Consider the following 8,539-nt stretch of genomic DNA (forward strand, 5'->3'; position numbering starts at 1 on the left):
TTTTTAAAAAGTATTTATTTATGTATTTATTTGGCTGCATCAGGTCTTAATTGCGGCACGCTGGATCTTCGTTGCGGCATGCGGGATTCTCTCTAGTTGTGGTGTGCAGGCTCTAGAGCGCGTGGACTTAGTTGCCCCGCAGCCTGTGGGATCTTAGTTCCCCGACCAGGGATCGAACCCGCATCCCCTGCAGTGGAAGGCACTTAACCACTGGACCACCAGGGAAGTCCCTCTTGTTTCTTATATACACATTATAATGCAATTACTTCTGGCGTATTTAGCATTAGCTGTAAAATACATGAAGTTTCCCAAAGCACAACATATTAATACTTATAGTAGAGCAAAAAAGAGTTTCGCCAGACTTCCCGTGTTGCGAATTATTATTATTATTTAATTTATTATTTATTTTATTTATTTAGTTTTGGCCGCGTTGGGTCTTGGTTGCTGCGCACAGGCTTTCCCTAGTTGCGGTGAGCGGGGGCTACTCTTCGTTGCAATGCGTGGGCTTCTCATTGTGGTGGCTTCTCTTGTTGCGGAGCACAGGCTCTAGGGCGCGCAGGCTTCAGTAGTTGTGGCTCGCGGGCTCTAGAGCGCAGGCTCAGTAGTTGTGGCTCACGGGCTTAGTTCCTCCGCGGCATGTGGGATCTTCCCGGACCAGGGCTCGAACCCGTGTCCCCTGCATTAGCAGGCGGATTCTTAACCACTGCGCCACCAGGGAAGCCCCACGAATTATTTTTTTTTAATTCTGGTGATCAGTTTTAGGAGTTTGTTTTGCCACACTCTAAAAGAACATCCTATAACAAAATTTGTTGGGAAGATTAAAGTAATATTTTTAACCCCAACATGGTTGATCTTGGATTTTAATAATCTGAATTACTTTGATGTATTTTGTTTCCAATTTGAAATCTATGCTGTTCTGACTCATTGTTTTCCAAGAGTTTAGACGGAGGCATTTGGATTATATATACGTGTGTAGAGAATTCGGCTGAAATAGGGGTTTTTTGTGATGTATGTTTATACAGAGCAGAAAATGGTCATATAGTCAAATTATTACAGTCAGTATTATAGGAAGACAATCACCACACTATCCACTTCCATTCACCCATCTTTCCTAATCGCATCCTCTTTCTCACCTGTCAATCAGTTTTCTGCAATGTGTACAAAGCCCCCTCCCAGTTAGAAGATGAGTAGTTTATGAGAATAATGTCTACATAATAATTTGATGTCCTTTTTACCCTTGATGGGATTCTCTCCACTCTAAACCTTAAAATTGATACTTTAGCAATTTTACAAGCAATTTCTACAATGGCAGCATCTTCACTTTCGTGCAGGGTGATTAGTAGCCCAGCTCTCATGAATTCTGGCTACTATGCGTTAGAGGTCATGCCACACACCTTGTCATGAGCTTTTCTTTCTTTTTTTTTTTTTTTTGTCATGTCGTCACCCAAAATGTAAAATAATTTTGCATTAAGAGAGACTTGTGACACCATTTTACAGATGAAAGGGCTGAAATTTGACCTGAAACTTAGTCAACATCTGAGTTCTATGTAGAGGCAGATATTTTGCAGACAGCCCGGAAAAGAATAAAATAACACGCAAGTTTCATTAACCCTAATGAAAGTTTCTGAATATGGGTGAAAATGAAGAGTCCGTGATACTCACATTTAAGAATTCTGTTGCGCGTACGCGCCTGAGCGTGCGCCCTTGGGCCGTGGCTTGGCGCCGGCTCCGCCTGCCGCTTGCGACGCGCGGTCGGTAGAGCCGGTGTATGTGTGGCAGTAACATGTCGGCCCCGCTGCCCGCCATCCTGCCCGCCATCGTGCCCGCCGTCCGGAAGGCCACCGACGCGGTAATTTTCCTTCATGGATTGGGAGACACGGGGCATGGATGGGCAGAAGCCTTTGCAGGTATCAGAAGCGCCCACATCAAATACATCGGCCCGCACACACCGGTTATGCCTGTAACATTAAGTATGAACATGGCCATGCCTTCTTGGTTTGACATTATTGGGCTTTCACTAGATTCACAGGAAGATGAAACTGGAATTAAATAGTCAGCAGAAAGTGTAAAAGCTTCAATAGAGCAAGAGGTGAAGAATGGCATTCCTTCTAACAGAATTATTTTGGGAGGATTTTCTCAGGGAGGGGCTTTATTTCTGTACACGGCACTGACCACACAGCAGAAGCTGGCAGGCGTCACCGCTCTCAGCTGCTGGCTGCTCCTGCGGGCCTCCTTTCCACAGGGTCCTATCAATGGCGTGAATAGAGACATTTCTGTTCTTCAGTGCCATGGAGATTTGGGTCCTTTAGTTACCCTAATGTTTGGTTCTCTTACTGCTGAAAGGCTAAAAACATTGGTAAATCCAGCCAATGTAACCTTCAAAACCTATGGAGGCATGATGCACAGTTCATGTCAACAGGAAGTGATGGATATCAGGCAGTTCATTGATAAACTCCTACCTCCCATTGATTGACGTCACTAAGAGGCCTTGTGGAGAAGTGCACACCAGCATCATCGTCGTAGAGTAAAACTTTTTCCTGTGCCCAATCTTGAAACCTCTAATGTTTGCAGTGTTAAAATGTTTTGCAAGTACACACCAATGACACAGACTAAATAAATCTCCTCATGGGAAATTTATGATCATTTAAGTTTCTATGTATGTATTTGTATATGATCCAGAATATACTAGTATTAAAATAGGTGAAGCAGCTAGCATCTTTCTCCCAAATGTAATTAAGAAAAATAATAAAATATGGCAACCAGACTTTTTATTACATCACTTGGAAATTATTAGTATGCTTAATGAAAACTTGTTCAGGTATAAGTGAGCAGTTAAGACATAAACAGTTTATGCGTGCTGTGACTTAGACTCTGGACTTATTCCCAAATTAGTCACCATGCAGTATCTGTATTTTTATTATATGTGTTCATATGTACTTAATGATTATAAAACATAATAAGAATGAGGTGTTATTACACTATTCCTAATAATAGGATAATGCTTCTAAGTGTCAATAAATAGTAATATTGCTGTCTTCAAAAAAAAAAAAGAATTCTGTTAACTCAGCAGTGGGGCGTTTCCTAACCATCATGGGTGGACAAAATGACGGCTCATTCAAAGCCAAATGCTACCCTGGAATGCCACCGCAGAGCAGCGCGAAGAAATGCAAAGTTTAATTAAAAAGAGTTCCTTGAGAGTGCCAAGATCAACCCTGTTGTTTAATTAAATTGTTGATATTTTGGAGAACTGAATATTCAACTGATCTTATTTCTCAGGCACCCTTTGTCTCATCTTAGACTCTCCAAAATGCAAAGCCAGTGAGATGTTGGATGTCTTGTTTCTCCCCAAGGACACTGCTCGGTGCTCTACAATTCTACCTGCTAGTCCTCTTCCAGGCCTTGAAGAGTGGGAGTGTGGTGACATTTTCACCCCATTCTCCTCAAAGGGGCTTCTCTCTAGACCGTTTGCACATTTGGAAATGGCACCACAATCCAGTCTTTAAAAGGCCACAGGAGTCATCCTGTGCCAAGGTGATTCCTGGATGGTTCTGGAGATGCAGAGGGAAGGATAATGGTGGGACTTCAAATCTTTGCCTTTCATGTTTCCTCTTACGTCATGACACTGAGACAGAGAGCCTGTGAAGAGCTAGGTTATCCCTCTGGATTTAGCAGAGACCTGAGGATCCTTTCTGCCCTCTGGGAGCTAGAACACAGGGGTGATGTCTGGTGATGACTTTCCTATTATCTTGACTCTCCACCTTCCTCCATGGGAGAAGACCCTTGGATGGTTATTCTTAGACCAATGGGGGCGGCGGGGGGGAGGGCGGTGCGGGGCAGGGCTCACAACCAGTTAACTGTAGTCTTTCATGTTTCCATCAAATGATCCCCACTGGAATGAGATGTACCCTATGGGCCTGAAGCATAACGCTACTTTATTCGATTGTTCTCACTGACCTATCCCCAAATCCTTTCCATTTAAATAACTGGTCCTCAGGGACCTCCCTGGCAGTCCAGTGGTTAAGACTCTGTGCTTCCACTGCAGGGGGCACGCGTTTGATCCCTGGTCGGGGAACTAAGATCCTGCAAGCTGCACCAGGTGGCGCGGCCAAAAAGTAAAAAATAAAAAAAAGTATCCGGGGCTTCCCTGTGGCGCAGTGGTTAAGAATCCGCCTGCCAATGCAGGGGACACGGGTTCGAGCCCTGGTCCGGGAAGATTCCATGTGCCGTGGAGCAACTAAGCCTGTGCACTACAACTCCTGAGCCTGCACTCTAGAGCCCGTGAGCCACAACTACTGAGCACACGTGCCACAACCACTGAAGCCCGTGCACCTAGAGCCCATGCTCCGCGACAAGAGAAGCCACCGCAATGAGAAGCCGGCACACCACAACGAAGAGTAGCCCTCACTCGCCACAACTAGAGAAAGCCGGCGCACAGCAATGAAGACCCAACGCAGCCAAAAAAAACCAAAAAAAATTTAAATAAATAAATAAATAAATAATTTTTTAAGTATCTGTAATTATAAAAAATAAATAAATAACTGGTCGTCACAGTCCTGACTGTCAATGGATGTCAGTGGAGAAGGTGGCTTGAGGGCTACTAGAGTCTGGACTCCCTGAAGTAATATACTCCCATGGGCCTGCCTCAATATTTACATACAGTCAATATGGAAATAAACCCTTTGGAATAAGGGAAGACAAAATTCCTCAGGGCACCCAAGGTAAACTTCAAAAATGTGACCTGGAAGAGGAAATATATTAGCCCAGTTAATACCCACTAACATTTTACCGAGGTTTGGTTCCTCATATCGGACTGGTTTTGTTGAGTGATGAGGACATTAATGTTCATCTAAACCATGCGTTTTTCACAAGTGGAAAGTGAGACTCAGCATTGAAGTGACCTGCTCAAGGCTTGGAGTGGCACAGAACCGGAATCCAGGTCTTTTACTCTAGTCCAGAGATCTTCCCATACCTATTTCTTGTGACTTGGGAAAGCTTGGCACAGCTGGAAGAGGCTGGGATCAGCCATCCACAGGGAAGAGGCAGCACCGGGAGACACACTGAGCTCTAGACCATGGGAAGAGGGGGAGCCACGTCCAAGAGTGGGAGCCTCCATCCTCACCTGTTAAGGACTGAATTGTTCCCACAATTCCCACAGGCCCTGTGCCTATGGGTGACAGCTGTAGGACAGAATGTGGGTCGCACGCATCTCTGAGGCACAGCCCCCAGGGAACAGGAAGACTTTCCACATCTTAAGGGAAGAGATTTAGGAAAGGTGGTCCGCATGCAAGACCCTTGCAAAAAACAGGTTCAGGAGATCCACTTGAGTCTGACAAAGTAAGGCTGGAAGTGCCTTACAAAGACCTGAAGCAGCTCAAGACCAATTGTTCTCCACATTTTTATCTAGAACGGGGCCTGTCATATAATAAAGACTCAGACTGGTGCTCTCAGGGTCCAAATAAGAGCCATACTGAACCCAGAAGTGGGTAAAACCCCACCCTGATGCACACCTTGAAACTGTGAAGCAAGTTGTGGTCTCTTGGCTCTTCTGTGAGATTCTTCACACAATTTTCCTGTGAAATAGGTCAGCAGTATGGATTTCAAGTTATTTCAAGAAAGGGAAAAAAAAAAGAGAGAGAGAGAACAAAGTGGCCAAAACTTGCCCAAGAACATAAAATGCTTGAAGGCTAGCAGTGGTCTGTACTTCAAGTCCTTAAATCCAGAACTTTGTCCATGGCTGAACCATAGTTTCAAGTGGAATTCTGGGAGTTGCAGCAGTCTCTGCTCCTCTGTTATTATTTGTGTTACAAAATTAGGTTTTTTAAGTACAAACTTAAGGCACATTTTCTAATTAAAATTCTTTTTTTTTTAATTGAAGGATAGTTGATTTACAAAGTTGTGTTAGTTTCTGGTGTACAGCAAAGTGATTCAGATATATATATATATATATTCTTTTCCATTATATGATAAACTATTATATGACATTCAATATCTTATAATAAAATATTGAATATAGTTCCCTGTGCTATACAGCAGGACCTTGTTGTTTATCTATTTTATATACAGTAGTTTGTATCTGTTAACCCCAAACTCCTAAGTTATCCCCACCACTTTCCCCTTTGATAACCCATTTGTATCATATTTTCGATTCCACATATAAGTGCTATCATATGATATTTGTCTCTGTCTGACTGACTTCACTTAGTATGATAATCTTTAGGTCCATCCATGTTGCTGCAAATGGCATTATTTCATTCTTTTTTATGGCTGAGTAATATTCCATCACACACACACACACACACACACACACACACACACACACACACCCCACATGTTCTTTATCCATTCGTCTGTCATTGGACACTTATGTTGCTTCCCTGTCTTGGCTATTGTGAATAGTGCTGCTCTGAACATTGGGGTGCATGTATCTTTTCAATAAAATTCTTTCCTTCTTTCTCAGTATTTCTTTAAACATCTGTACTATCTTCCTGCCTCACTAACTGCTTCTTTACAGTGAGTTTTGCCAGCTCCTTCCTTCTCTTCAGACCTCAAAACATTGCCCTCCAGAGCAATAGATATAGTCTCTCCTTGGGTGATCTCATCCTGTACCACGACTTTACGGATCCACTGTATAGGCGGGACCCTCAAATGTAGTTCTCCGGGCCTTATCCCTTTTCCAAGCCCCACACTCATACCCAGCTCCCCACTCAGCCTCCCCATGCAGATGACTAGGAAGCATTTCAAATTCAACATGTTTAGGAAGGAGCTCTTGGTTTCACAGACCCTTCACTTCCCACCCCCAAACCTACTCCTCCCCAGCCTTCTCCATCCTGGTAAGTGTCACCACTATTCACCTATTTGCTCTAAACCTGAAAGTCTTTCTTGTCACATGCCCATATCCCGCCAAATTCTGTCAGTTCTGCCTTCCAAATACATTCATAATCGTGACCTCTTTCACCACTTCCACCTCTACCATCATCTCCCAACTGCCTAGCCTTTTAGGATCTCCAGGACGCCACTCTTCACCTCAACAACCTTTTTCCCACTCAGCAGGCAGAGTGGCCCAATACTTAAATCAGATCATGTTGCCTCTCTACTCAGACGCCTCCCATAACTTCCCACTGCCCATAACATAGAACCTCAGCTCCCCATTGTGGCCTTTCTAGCCCTCATGACCTGGTCCCCACCCACCCGGTCCAGCTCCACTACCCACTTGCGACTTCACTGCGGTCATGCTGGCCTTCTTGCTTTTCTCTAACCTGTGAGTTCTTAACATTTTCCATGCCATGGATCCCTTCGGCAGTCTGGTAAAGCCTATGGATCACCTCTCAGAGGAAAGTTTTTCAATGCATCAAAGAAACTACATAACGTTACAATATTATGTTGAAATATGGTCATCAGAATATTAAAGATCAAATTTGTGCTTCTTCAGCCACATATTAAATAACAGGATGGAGCAGCAGCTCTGATAACTATCATAATTTTGAAGTCATGATGAGCACCCATGACATTTGCAAATATCCATAGCAACTGTAACGTGATATGAAAATGTCCGTGATTTCTATTAGAGACAGGTTCACAGATGCTGTTAATACTCCTGCAGTTTGTTTGCCTGTATTCACTAGCGGAGGAAATGCTACATTTCAGTTAGAAGTTAGTGAAAATAGTGATGTACCTTTTCCCCCATTAGAGCTCAGGGACCCCTGATTCTATCCATGGACCCCCCCCCCCCCCCGCCCAATGAAGAACACCTGCTTAACACGCCAAGTTCCTTTCTGCCTCTGGGACTTTATACTTGCTATTTCCTCACCTGGAATGCTCTTCCCCCAGATCTCTGCATAGCTCACTCTCACCTCACTAAAGCTTCTGTCCAAAGGTGGCTTTCTCAGAGGGTCCCGCCCTCATCCCCCTAGGGAAGACAGTACCCCCAATCTGCCTGTCACACCCCTTCCCCTTGTTCTGCTCCATCTCCTGACCTTACTTACCACTCTTTGAGGTCATGTCACTTTTGTGTCTGTTTGCTTGTTCACTGATTTCCTGAAGGTAATGTGTGCCTTGTTCTCCAAGGCCTCCCAGCATCTAGAACTGGACCTGGTATAAGAGAGCACTTAGCAAATCTCTGTGGGATGAGTAAATGGCTATAAAGGGATGAACATGGTCTAGACTTTTATACACATAAAAGTATGTCTCTCAGGAAGAGACGTTCTGTTCCAAATTCCAATCAAAATGAATATATTTCTACAGGTTTTCCATTTTTTTTCCAATATCAGATTTCTAACAGAGAAAATTATGTTCCATATTTTATAGTCTTGTAAATATGGTTCATGACACAGCTGGGGCATATGCCTGGATCCCTATCCAGAGGATTGACTAGTAGACTACCAGAAGGTTGGTAAACCTTTATCACAATGAGTAATGACTTGGTTTGACTACCTCAATTCAAATGTAGCAGATTACTTTGAATAATAGCTATTTTCTTTTAAACTTGCTCTTACCATTTTGAATTTGCCTGACCCTGAAATGGGAATTTCATGGAATTGGT

General features: G+C 43.6%; 1 pseudogene; it reads left to right on the plus strand.

Moving 5' to 3' along the window:
* The first annotated feature begins 1,768 nt into the window (after positions 1–1,768).
* Positions 1,769–2,473, plus strand: LOC114888353 (annotated as a pseudogene).
* Positions 2,474–8,539: the final 6,066 nt, after the last annotated feature.

Source organism: Monodon monoceros, unplaced genomic scaffold (genome assembly GCF_005190385.1).
Source record: "Monodon monoceros isolate NGI ecotype Baffin Bay Population unplaced genomic scaffold, NGI_Narwhal_1 Super_Scaffold_8, whole genome shotgun sequence".
Taxonomy (NCBI): Eukaryota; Metazoa; Chordata; class Mammalia; order Artiodactyla; family Monodontidae; genus Monodon; species Monodon monoceros.